Raw genomic sequence first — 12,500 nt, forward strand, 5'->3', positions numbered from 1 at the left:
TTTCTACTTGAATCTTTTCATTTGTCAAAGATGTCAGGAGAAGAGGAGGAGCAACCAGCAGTGCGACTCTCGACAATCGAAATGCGGGCTCTTACACAACATCTGGAAAAACTTAATGAGGAGGCAAACTGAAGAGATCCACGAAAGGCTGGATCAAATGGAGAACCGGAACAATAGTGACAGTGAAGGCGGGAGGCCACGACGAATTCATGAAAATCCTAGACCTGCTCGGATTGAAGGAGTCAAATTCCAAATTCCTCCTTTTAAGGGAAAGAGTGATCCAGAGGCATACTTGGAGTGGGAACTCAAAATAGAGCATGTCTTTGCTTGCAACAACTATGAGGAGGACCAAAAGGTGAAACTTGCAGCTGCTCACTTTTCAGACTATGCTCTTGTTTGGTGGAATAAGTTTGCAAAAGAGAGATTGAGAAATGAGGAGCCAGCGGTGGAAACATGGGCTGAAATGAAACGAATCATGAGGAAAAGATATGTCCCTTCAAGCCATGCTAGGGATGTAAAATTTAAACTTCAAAAACTTACCCAAGGCAGCAAGAGTGTTGAGGAGTATTACAAAGAACTTGAGGTGCTTATGTTGCAAGCCAATCTTGAGGAGGATGAAAGGTAACCATGATTCGATTTATTAATGGTCTATCTAATGATGTTAGAGATATTGTAGAACTTCAGGAATATGTAGACATGGAAGAATTGCTGCACCAAGGCCACTAAAGTTGAGCACAACTCAAAAGGAAAGGGCTTGCAAGGAAGAGTTCTACCCAATTCCAATTCATCTTGGAGAGACAGAATGAAGAATGAAGGGCCGAGCACCCTTAGCAAACCAGCCACCCAAACCACAAGCTTCAGCTTCTTCAAAACCTCTTGAACAACCATCCAAAAAGAGCAAAGAGGTCAAGTGCTTCAAATGCCAAGGTATGGGACATTATGCTTATGAATGTGCCTCCAAAAAGACCATGATTCTTAAGGATGATGGAGACTACACCAGTGAGTCCGAAGGAGAACAAAGTGAAGAAGAAGAGGAGGCAGCCATGAATGGTGAACTGTTGATGATCCGAAGAATGCTTGGTAGCCAACAAAAGCCAAAGAAAGAAAGCCAAAGAGAGAATATCTTTCACACAAGATGTTCTGTCAATGGGCAGATTTGCTTGATGATTGTTGATGGCGGAAGCTGTACTAATGTGGCTAGTGAAAGAATGGTGGAGAAGCTGAACCTGGTCACAAAACCACATCCCTTGGCCATACAAACTTCAATGGCTCAGCCACTATGGAGAAATACAAGTAAGTAAGCAAGTTGAAGTTGACTTTTCCATTGGCAAATACAGGGATAAGGTTCTTTGTGATGTTGTTCCCATGGAGGCTAGTCACATACTGCTGGGAAGACCATGGCAATATGACACCAACTCTGATCATAATGGAAGCAGCAACAAGATCTCATTCCAACATCATGGCCAGAAAATTACGCTCAAACCTTTGAGCCCTAGGGAGGTGCGTGAGGATCAAAAGAAATGAGAGAAAAGATTGAACAAGAGAGAAAAGAAAAGAGTGAGACACTTGAGAGAAAGCAAAAAGAAAAGAGTGAAACACTTGAGAGAGAGCAAAAAGAAAAGAGTGAAATACTTGAGAGAAAAGAAATTTGTTTGATCAAAAAGAGAGAGGTGAAAAGGATGATAGCTTCAAAACAGATCCTATACTTGATGTTTTGCAAAAATCAGATTTTGAACACTAACACTTTTGAAAATTTTGAGCTGCCTTCTAGTGTTAAATCTCTTTTGCAGGATTATGAGGATGTGTTTCCAACAAGTGTTCCAAGTGGTCTACCACCACTGAGAGGAATTGAGCATCAAATTGATCTCATTCCGGGAGCTTCTTTGCCTAATAGGCCAGCATATAGAAGCAACCCACAAGAAACCACTGAAATTCAAAGACAAGTGGAAGAACTCTTGAACAAAGGGTGGGTAAGAAATAGCATGAGTCCTTGTGCTGTACCGGTGATTTTGGTACCAAAGAAAGATGGGACTTGGAGAATGTGCTCTGATTGTAGAGCCTTGAATAACATCACCATTAAGTATAGGCACCCTATTCCTAGACTTGATGATTTGCTTGATGAATTGCATGGAGCATGTTATTTTTCTAAAATTGATTTGAAAAGTGGTTACAATCAGATAAGGATTAAAGAAGGGGATGAATGGAAAACTGCTTTCAAAACTAAATATGGTTTGTATGAATGGTTGGTTATGCCTTTTGGTTTAACTAATGCACCTAGTACTTTTATGAGACTAATGAACCATGTTTTGAGGGAATTCATTGGGAAATTTGTGGTTGTGTACTTTGATGATATTTTGGTCTATAGCACTACTCTTGAGCTGCATGTTGAGCACTTAAGATCCGTCTTGAGTATGCTTAGAAAGGAACAATTGTTTGCCAATCTTGAGAAATGCACTTTTTGCACTGACCATGTTGTGTTTCTTGGTTTTGTTGTGAGTTCGAAAGGAGTGCAGGTTGATGAGGAAAAGATCAAAGCCATTCAAGAGTGGCCCACTCCTAAATCCGTGGGTGATGTAAGAAGTTTTCATGGCTTGGCCAGTTTCTACAGGAGGTTTGTAAAGGACTTTAGTACCTTGGCAGCACCCCTAAATGAAGTGGTGAAAAAGAATGTGGGTTTTCATTGGGGAAAGAATCAAGAAGAGGCCTTTGCTGCCCTAAAGCATAAGCTTACCCATGCACCTATACTTGCTTTACCTAACTTTGCTAAATCTTTTGAACTTGAATGTGATGCTTCAAATGTAGGTATTGGAGCTGTGTTGCTTCAAGAAGGCCACCCAATTGCTTATTTTAGTGAAAAGTTAAGCGGAGCTGCCCTTAACTATTCTACTTATGATAAGGAATTGTATGCTTTGGTGAGAGCTTTGAAGACCTGGCAGCATTATCTTTTGCCCAAGGAATTCGTGATTCATAGTGATCATGAGTCGCTGAAATACTTGAAGGGGCAAGGTAAGTTGAACAAAAGGCATGCCAAATGGGTTGAATTTTTGGAACAATTTCCCTATGACATAAAACACAAAAAGGGGAAAAGTAACATTGTGGCTGATGCTTTATCCAGGAGACACGTGTTGCTTTCCATGTTAGAGACTAAATTGCTAGGACTTGAACATGTGAAAGAAATGTATGAAAAAGATGATAACTTTGCTGAAATTTTTGTGGCTTGTGAGAAAGTTTCTCAAAATGGATTTTATAGGCACAATGGATTTTTATTTAAGGAAAACAGGTTGTGTGTGCCTAAAAGTTCCATTAGAGAACTGCTTGTTAAAGAATCCCATGCTGGGGGATTAATGGGTCATTTTGGAGTCCAAAAGACTCTAGAAACTTTACAGGAACATTTCTATTGGCCCAAAATGAAACATGATGTGATCAAGTTTTGTGAACATTGCATTGTTTGCAAGAAGGCTAAGTCTAAGGTGATGCCACATGGTTTGTATACTTCTTTGCCAATCCCTGAATACCCTTGGGTTGACTTGTCTATGGACTTTGTTTTAGGCCTCCCTAGAACAAAGAATGGTAAGGATTCCATTTTTGTGGTTGTTGATAGGTTTTCAAAAATGGCTCACTTTATTCCTTGCAGGAAAGCTGATGATGCTTGTCACGTTGCTGATTTGTTCTTTAAAGAAGTTGTAAGACTTCATGGGATGCCTAGAAGCATAGTTAGTGATAGGGACACCAAGTTCCTAAGTCACTTCTGGAGGACTTTATGGGGGAAGTTAGGCACCAAACTTTTGTTCTCTACCACTTGCCACCCACAAACTGATGGGCAAACTGAGGTGGTTAATAGGACCCTAGGCACCTTGCTTAGGACTGTCCTTAAGGCCAATTTAAAGGCTTGGGAGGCGTGTTTGCCTCATGTTGAATTTGCTTACAATAGGGCTGTCCATAGCACTACCAATTGCTCTCCATTTGAAGTAGTGTATGGATTTAACCCTTTGACTCCTCTTGATTTGTTGCCTATGCCTAACATTTCTGTTTTCAAGCACAAGGAAGGACAGGGCAAAGCTGAATATGTCAAGAAGATGCATGAGCGTGTGAAGGCTCAAATTGAGAGAAAGAATGAGAGTTATGCTAGGCAAGCTAACAAGGGAAGAAAGGAGGTGGTGTTCCAACCCGGAGATTGGGTTTGGGTGCACATGAGGAAGGAAAGGTTTCCAGAACAAAGGAAATCCAAACTCCAACCTAGAGGGGATGGACCTTTTCAAGTGCTTGAGAGAATCAATAACAATGCCTACAAAATAGAGCTTCCAGGTGAGTATAACATCAGCTCAACCTTTAATGTCTCTGATTTATCTCTCTTTGATGCAGATGGCGGAGAATTTGATTTGAGGTCAAATCCTTTTCAAGAGGGAGGGAATGATGAGGACAAGGACAAGGACAAGGGCCATGGAGCCCTAAAAGGACTTGGAGGACCAATGACAAGGGCTAGAGCTAAAAAGGCCAAAGAGACTCTTCAGCAAGTAGTGGCAACCATTCTTGAAGACAAAGTGGTAGAAGAGATGGAACCAAAAATCATGATGATCATTCAGGCCCAAGAAGAAGAGCCAGCCCACGCATAGGGGCTGCCATGTGATGTTCTGTTTTATTTTATTTCAATAAAAATGCAAAGGACCAATTGAATAAGTTGGATCCAAATGCATTATGTTGCTGAATTTTATTTTAGTGTGTTTAATCCACTTCAAGTGGTGTGTGTTTGCATGTGGCGCATGAAGGGCTTAAAGGGAGGGATCCATTCCTTTCTTAAAACTCTTTGAATGTGTTTGAATTTCAATAAGTTCTGAATGGAGGAGTTACATCAGCAAAGTCAAAGGATTGAAGAGCTTTCAAAGCCAAGAATGGAGTTACAAAGAAAGGGAAATTAAGTTCATAAAGAGCATTGAATGCTATATTCCCTGGTCAGAATAACAATCAAGAAAGGGAGTTACATGAAGCAATCAGCCACTAAAAACACGTTCAGGGCTGAAGCATATCACTATCTTCCTCTTTTAATTTGTAACTCCTAGCCTAGGATTCTTCTAGAGAAATTACACCTCATCATTTTTTTGTAACTAGGCTGAATTTCCTTCTTCTTTATAAGGACCACTCCTTCAATGTAATAGACAGATTATGAATGAATTAGTATTTTCTTTTCTGAGTGATTCAGATTTGTGAGAGTGATTCTCATAGTTCTTGAGTGATTCAAGAATTAGGCTTATCAAGGGTTTGTCACCACCTTTGTGTGAAGTCTTCATCTTCCATTTCACTAAAACTTCCCCTCTTTTCTGTCCATTTCCCTTCCATCACGAAATTCTTCTTCTTCTTTCTCACATTTCAGAGTTCTCATCATCCAAGATCAATCCTAGACGATCCATTGCAGCCCTTGAATCAACTTGGGGCGTATCAGAGAATGAGACCAACATATAGCTTTTGAGTGGAGAAATTACTTTTTAATGACAAAAAGTGTCTTGTTGTACCACAATAAGTTAACTCATGATATTGCTCCACCGAATGTTATGCAAGTTCGTAGAGCTCAATTAAATGTGGGTGTTTAGGGTTTAGGGTTTGGGATTTAGGTTTAAAGGTAGGACAAAAGGATAAAGAGGCCAACATATAGCTTTTGAGAGGACATAAATTTAAAATCGATGTTATTAATCCATTGTATGTGAGATGAGTTCGTAGAGCTCAACTGAAACTTACTTCAAATGGAGAATTGTAACGAAATAAATTCGGTAGAACCAAAGGAGAATGAGACCAACATATAGCTTTTGAGTTGAGAAATTACTTTTTAATGACAAAAAGTGTCTTGTTGTACCACAATAAGTTAACTCATGATATTGCTCCACCGAATGTCATGCAAGTTCGTAGAGCTCAATTAAATGTGGGTGTTTAGGGTTTAGGGTTTAGGGTTTAGGTTTAAAGGTAGGACAAAAGGATAAAGAGGCCAACATATAGCTTTTGAGAGGACATAAATTTAAAATCGATGTTATTAATCCATTGTATGTGAGACGAGTTCGTAGAGCTCAACTGAAACTTACTTCAAATGGAGAATTGTAACGAAATAAGTACGACACAGAACCAAAGGAGAATGAGGCCAACATATAGCTTTTGAGTAGAGAAATTACTTTTTAATGACAAAAAGTGTCTTGTTGTACCACAAAAAGTTAGCTGATGATATTGCTCCACTTAATGTGATGCAAGTTCGTAGAGCTCAATTAAATGCGGGTGTTTAGGGTTTAGGGTTTAGGGTTTAGGTTTAAAGGTAGGACAAAAGGATAAAGAGGCCAACATATAGCTTTTGAGAGGACATAAATTTAAAATCGATGTTATTAATCCATTGTATGTGAGACGAGTTTGTAGAGCTCAACTGAGACTTACTACAAATTGAGAATTTTAACGAAATAAGTAGGGTAGAACCAAAGGAGAATGAGGCCAACATATAGCTTTTGAGTGGAGAAATTACTTTTTAATGACAAAAAGTGTCTTGTTGTACCACAAAAAGTTAGCTCATGATATTGTTCCACTTAATGTGATGCAAGTTCGTAGAGCTCAATTAAATGTGGGTGTTTAGGGTTTAGGGTTTAGGTTTAAAAGTAGGACAAAAGGATAAAGCGGCCAACATATCTTTTGAGAGGACATAAATTTAAAATCGATGTTATTAAATCCATTGTATGTGAGACGAGTTCGTAGAGCTCAACTGAAACTTTCTTCAAATGGAGAATTGTATCGAAATAAGTAGGGTAGAACCAAAGGAGAATGAGGCCAACATATAGCTTTTGAGTGGAGAAATTACTTTTTAATGACAAAAAGTGTCTTGTTGTATAACAATTAGTTTAAGCTCATGATATTTCTCCACCGAATGTGATGCAAGTTCGTAGAGCTAAACTAAATGTGGGTGTTTAGGGTTTAGGGTTTAGGGTTTAGGGTAGGACAAAAGGAAAAAGAGGCCAACATATCTTTTGAGAGGACATAAATTTAAAATCGATGTTATTAATCCATTGTATGTGAGACGAGTTCGTAGAGCTCAACTGAAACTTACTTCAAATGGAGAATTGTAACGAAATAAGTACGGTAGAACCAAAGGAGAATGAGACCAACATATAGCTTTTGAGTGGAGAAATTACTTTTTAATGACAAAAAGTGTCTTGTTGTACCACAAAAAGTTAGCTGATGATATTGCTCCACTTAATATGATGCAAGTTCGTAGAGCTCAATTAAATGCGGGTGTTTAGGGTTTAGGGTTTAGGGTTTAGGTTTAAAAGTAGGACAAAAGGATAAAGAGGCCAACATATCTTTTGAGAGGACATAAATTTAAAATCGATGTTATTAATCCATTGTATGTGAGACGAGTTCGTAGAGCTCAACTGAAACTTACTTCAAATGGAGAATTGTAACGAAATAAATTCGGTAGAACCAAAGGAGAATGAGACCAACATATAGCTTTTGAGTGGAGAAATTACTTTTTAATGACAAAAAGTGTCTTGTTGTACCACAATAAGTTAACTCATGATATTGCTCCACCGAATGTTATGCAAGTTCGTAGAGCTCAATTAAATGTGGGTGTTTAGGGTTTAGGGTTTGGGATTTAGGTTTAAAGGTAGGACAAAAGGATAAAGAGGCCAACATATAGCTTTTGAGAGGACATAAATTTAAAATCGATGTTATTAATCCATTGTATGTGAGACGAGTTCGTAGAGCTCAACTGAAACTTACTTCAAATGGAGAATTGTAACGAAATAAATTCGGTAGAACCAAAGGAGAATGAGACCAACATATAGCTTTTGAGTTGAGAAATTACTTTTTAATGACAAAAAGTGTCTTGTTGTACCACAATAAGTTAACTCATGATATTGCTCCACCGAATGTCATGCAAGTTCGTAGAGCTCAATTAAATGTGGGTGTTTAGGGTTTAGGGTTTAGGGTTTAGGTTTAAAGGTAGGACAAAAGGATAAAGAGGCCAACATATAGCTTTTGAGAGGACATAAATTTAAAATCGATGTTATTAATCCATTGTATGTGAGACGAGTTCGTAGAGCTCAACTGAAACTTACTTCAAATGGAGAATTGTAACGAAATAAGTACGACACAGAACCAAAGGAGAATGAGACCAGCATATAGCTTTTGAGTGGAGAACTTACTTTTTAATGACAAAAAGTGTCTTGTTGTAACACAATAAGTTAGCTCATGATATTGCTCCACCAAATGTGATGCAAGTTCGTAGAGCTCAATTAAATGTGGGTGTTTAGGGTTTAGGGTTTAGGGTTTAGGTTTAAAGGTAGGACAAAAGGATAAAGAGGCCAACATATAGCTTTTGAGAGGACATAAATTTAAAATCGATGTTATTAATCCATTGTATGTGAGACGAGTTCGTAGAGCTCAACTGAGACTTACTACAAATTGAGAATTTTAACGAAATAAGTAGGGTAGAACCAAAGGAGAATGAGGCCAACATATAGCTTTTGAGTGGAGAAATTACTTTTTAATGACAAAAAGTGTCTTGTTGTACCACAAAAAGTTAGCTCATGATATTGCTCCACTTAATGTGATGCAAGTTCGTAGAGCTCAATTAAATGTGGGTGTTTAGGGTTTAGGGTTTAGGTTTAAAAGTAGGACAAAAGGATAAAGCGGCCAACATATCTTTTAAGAGGACATAAATTTAAAATCGATGTTATTAAATCCATTGTATGTGAGACGAGTTCGTAGAGCTCAACTGAAACTTTCTTCAAATGGAGAATTGTATCGAAATAAGTAGGGTAGAACCAAAGGAGAATGAGGCCAACATATAGCTTTTGAGTGGAGAAATTACTTTTTAATGACAAAAAGTGTCTTGTTGTATAACAATTAGTTTAAGCTCATGATATTTCTCCACCGAATGTGATGCAAGTTCGTAGAGCTAAACTAAATGTGGGTGTTTAGGGTTTAGGGTAGGACAAAAGGAAAAAGAGGCCAACATATCTTTTGAGAGGACATAAATTTAAAATCGATGTTATTATTCCATTGTATGTGAGACGAGTTCGTAGAGCTCAACTGAAACTTACTTCAAATGGAGAATTGTAACGAAATAAGTACGGTAGAACCAAAGGAGAATGAGACCAACATATAGCTTTTGAGTGGAGAAATTACTTTTTAATGACAAAAAGTGTCTTGTTGTACCACAAAAAGTTAGCTGATGATATTGCTCCACTTAATATGATGCAAGTTCGTAGAGCTCAATTAAATGCGGGTGTTTAGAGTTTAGGGTTTAGGGTTTAGGTTTAAAAGTAGGACAAAAGGATAAAGAGGCCAACATATCTTTTGAGAGGACATAAATTTAAAATCGATGTTATTAATCCATTGTATGTGAGACGAGTTCGTAGAGCTCAACTGAAACTTACTTCAAATGGAGAATTGTAACGAAATAAATTCGGTAGAACCAAAGGAGAATGAGACCAACATATAGCTTTTGAGTGGAGAAATTACTTTTTAATGACAAAAAGTGTCTTGTTGTACCACAATAAGTTAACTCATGATATTGCTCCACCGAATGTTATGCAAGTTCGTAGAGCTCAATTAAATGTGGGTGTTTAGGGTTTAGGGTTTGGGATTTAGGTTTAAAGGTAGGACAAAAGGATAAAGAGGCCAACATATAGCTTTTGAGAGGACATAAATTTAAAATCGATGTTATTAATCCATTGTATGTGAGACGAGTTCGTAGAGCTCAACTGAAACTTACTTCAAATGGAGAATTGTAACGAAATAAATTCGGTAGAACCAAAGGAGAATGAGACCAACATATAGCTTTTGAGTTGAGAAATTACTTTTTAATGACAAAAAGTGTCTTGTTGTACCACAATAAGTTAACTCATGATATTGCTCCACCGAATGTCATGCAAGTTCGTAGAGCTCAATTAAATGTGGGTGTTTAGGGTTTAGGGTTTAGGGTTTAGGTTTAAAGGTAGGACAAAAGGATAAAGAGGCCAACATATAGCTTTTGAGAGGACATAAATTTAAAATCGATGCTATTAATCCATTGTATGTGAGACGAGTTCGTAGAGCTCAACTGAAACTTACTTCAAATGGAGAATTGTAACGAAATAAGTACGACACAGAACCAAAGGAGAATGAGACCAGCATATAGCTTTTGAGTGGAGAACTTACTTTTTAATGACAAAAAGTGTCTTGTTGTACCACAATAAGTTAGCTCATGATATTGCTCCACCAAATGTGATGCAAGTTCGTAGAGCTCAATTAAATGTGGGTGTTTAGGGTTTAGGGTTTAGGGTTTAGGTTTAAAGGTAGGACAAAAGGATAAAGAGGCCAACATATAGCTTTTGAGAGGACATAAATTTAAAATCGATGTTATTAATCCATTGTATGTGAGACGAGTTCGTAGAGCTCAACTGAAACTTACTTCAAATGGAGAATTGTAACGAAATAAGTACGGCACAGAACCAAAGGAGAATGAAACCCGCATATAGCTTTTGAGTGGAGAACTTACTTTTTAATGACAAAAAGTGTCTTGTTGTACCACAATAAGTTAGCTCATGATATTGCTCCACCAAATGTGATGCAAGTTCGTAGAGCTCAATTAAATGTGGGTGTTTAGGGTTTAGGGTTTAGGGTTTAGGTTTAAAGGTAGGACAAAAGGATAAAGAGGCCAACATATAGCTTTTGAGAGGACATAAATTTAAAATCGATGTTATTAATCCATTGTTTGTGAGACGAGTTCGTAGAGCTCAACTGAGACTTACTACAAATTGAGAATTTTAACGAAATAAGTAGGGTAGAACCAAAGGAGAATGAGGCCAACATATAGCTTTTGAGTAGAGAAATTACTTTTTAATGACAAAAAGTGTCTTGTTGTACCACAAAAAGTTAGCTGATGATATTGCTCCACTTAATGTGATGCAAGTTCGTAGAGCTCAATTAAATGCGGGTGTTTAGGGTTTAGGGTTTAGGGTTTAGGTTTAAAGGTAGGACAAAAGGATAAAGAGGCCAACATATAGCTTTTGAGAGGACATAAATTTAAAATCGATGTTATTAATCCATTGTATGTGAGACGAGTTCGTAGAGCTCAACTGAAACTTACTTCAAATGGAGAATTGTAACGAAATAAGTACGACACAGAACCAAAGGAGAATGAGACCAGCATATAGCTTTTGAGTGGAGAACTTACTTTTTAATGACAAAAAGTGTCTTGTTGTAACACAATAAGTTAGCTCATGATATTGCTCCACCAAATGTGATGCAAGTTCGTAGAGCTCAATTAAATGTGGGTGTTTAGGGTTTAGGGTTTAGGGTTTAGGTTTAAAGGTAGGACAAAAGGATAAAGAGGCCAACATATAGCTTTTGAGAGGACATAAATTTAAAATCGATGTTATTAATCCATTGTATGTGAGACGAGTTCGTAGAGCTCAACTGAGACTTACTACAAATTGAGAATTTTAACGAAATAAGTAGGGTAGAACCAAAGGAGAATGAGGCCAACATATAGCTTTTGAGTGGAGAAATTACTTTTTAATGACAAAAAGTGTCTTGTTGTACCACAAAAAGTTAGCTCATGATATTGCTCCACTTAATGTGATGCAAGTTCGTAGAGCTCAATTAAATGTGGGTGTTTAGGGTTTAGGGTTTAGGTTTAAAAGTAGGACAAAAGGATAAAGCGGCCAACATATCTTTTAAGAGGACATAAATTTAAAATCGATGTTATTAAATCCATTGTATGTGAGACGAGTTCGTAGAGCTCAACTGAAACTTTCTTCAAATGGAGAATTGTATCGAAATAAGTAGGGTAGAACCAAAGGAGAATGAGGCCAACATATAGCTTTTGAGTGGAGAAATTACTTTTTAATGACAAAAAGTGTCTTGTTGTATAACAATTAGTTTAAGCTCATGATATTTCTCCACCGAATGTGATGCAAGTTCGTAGAGCTAAACTAAATGTGGGTGTTTAGGGTTTAGGGTAGGACAAAAGGAAAAAGAGGCCAACATATCTTTTGAGAGGACATAAATTTAAAATCGATGTTATTAATCCATTGTATGTGAGACGAGTTCGTAGAGCTCAACTGAAACTTACTTCAAATGGAGAATTGTAACGAAATAAGTACGGTAGAACCAAAGGAGAATGAGACCAACATATAGCTTTTGAGTGGAGAAATTACTTTTTAATGACAAAAAGTGTCTTGTTGTACCACAAAAAGTTAGCTGATGATATTGCTCCACTTAATATGATGCAAGTTCGTAGAGCTCAATTAAATGCGGGTGTTTAGGGTTTAGGGTTTAGGGTTTAGGTTTAAAAGTAGGACAAAAGGATAAAGAGGCCAACATATCTTTTGAGAGGACATAAATTTAAAATCGATGTTATTAATCCATTGTATGTGAGACGAGTTCGTAGAGCTCAACTGAAACTTACTTCAAATGGAGAATTGTAACGAAATAAATTCGGTAGAACCAAAGGAGAATGAGACCAACATATAGCTTTTGAGTGGAGA

This window comes from Lotus japonicus, chromosome 5, assembly GCF_012489685.1.
Source record: "Lotus japonicus ecotype B-129 chromosome 5, LjGifu_v1.2".
NCBI lineage: Eukaryota > Viridiplantae > Streptophyta > Magnoliopsida > Fabales > Fabaceae > Lotus > Lotus japonicus.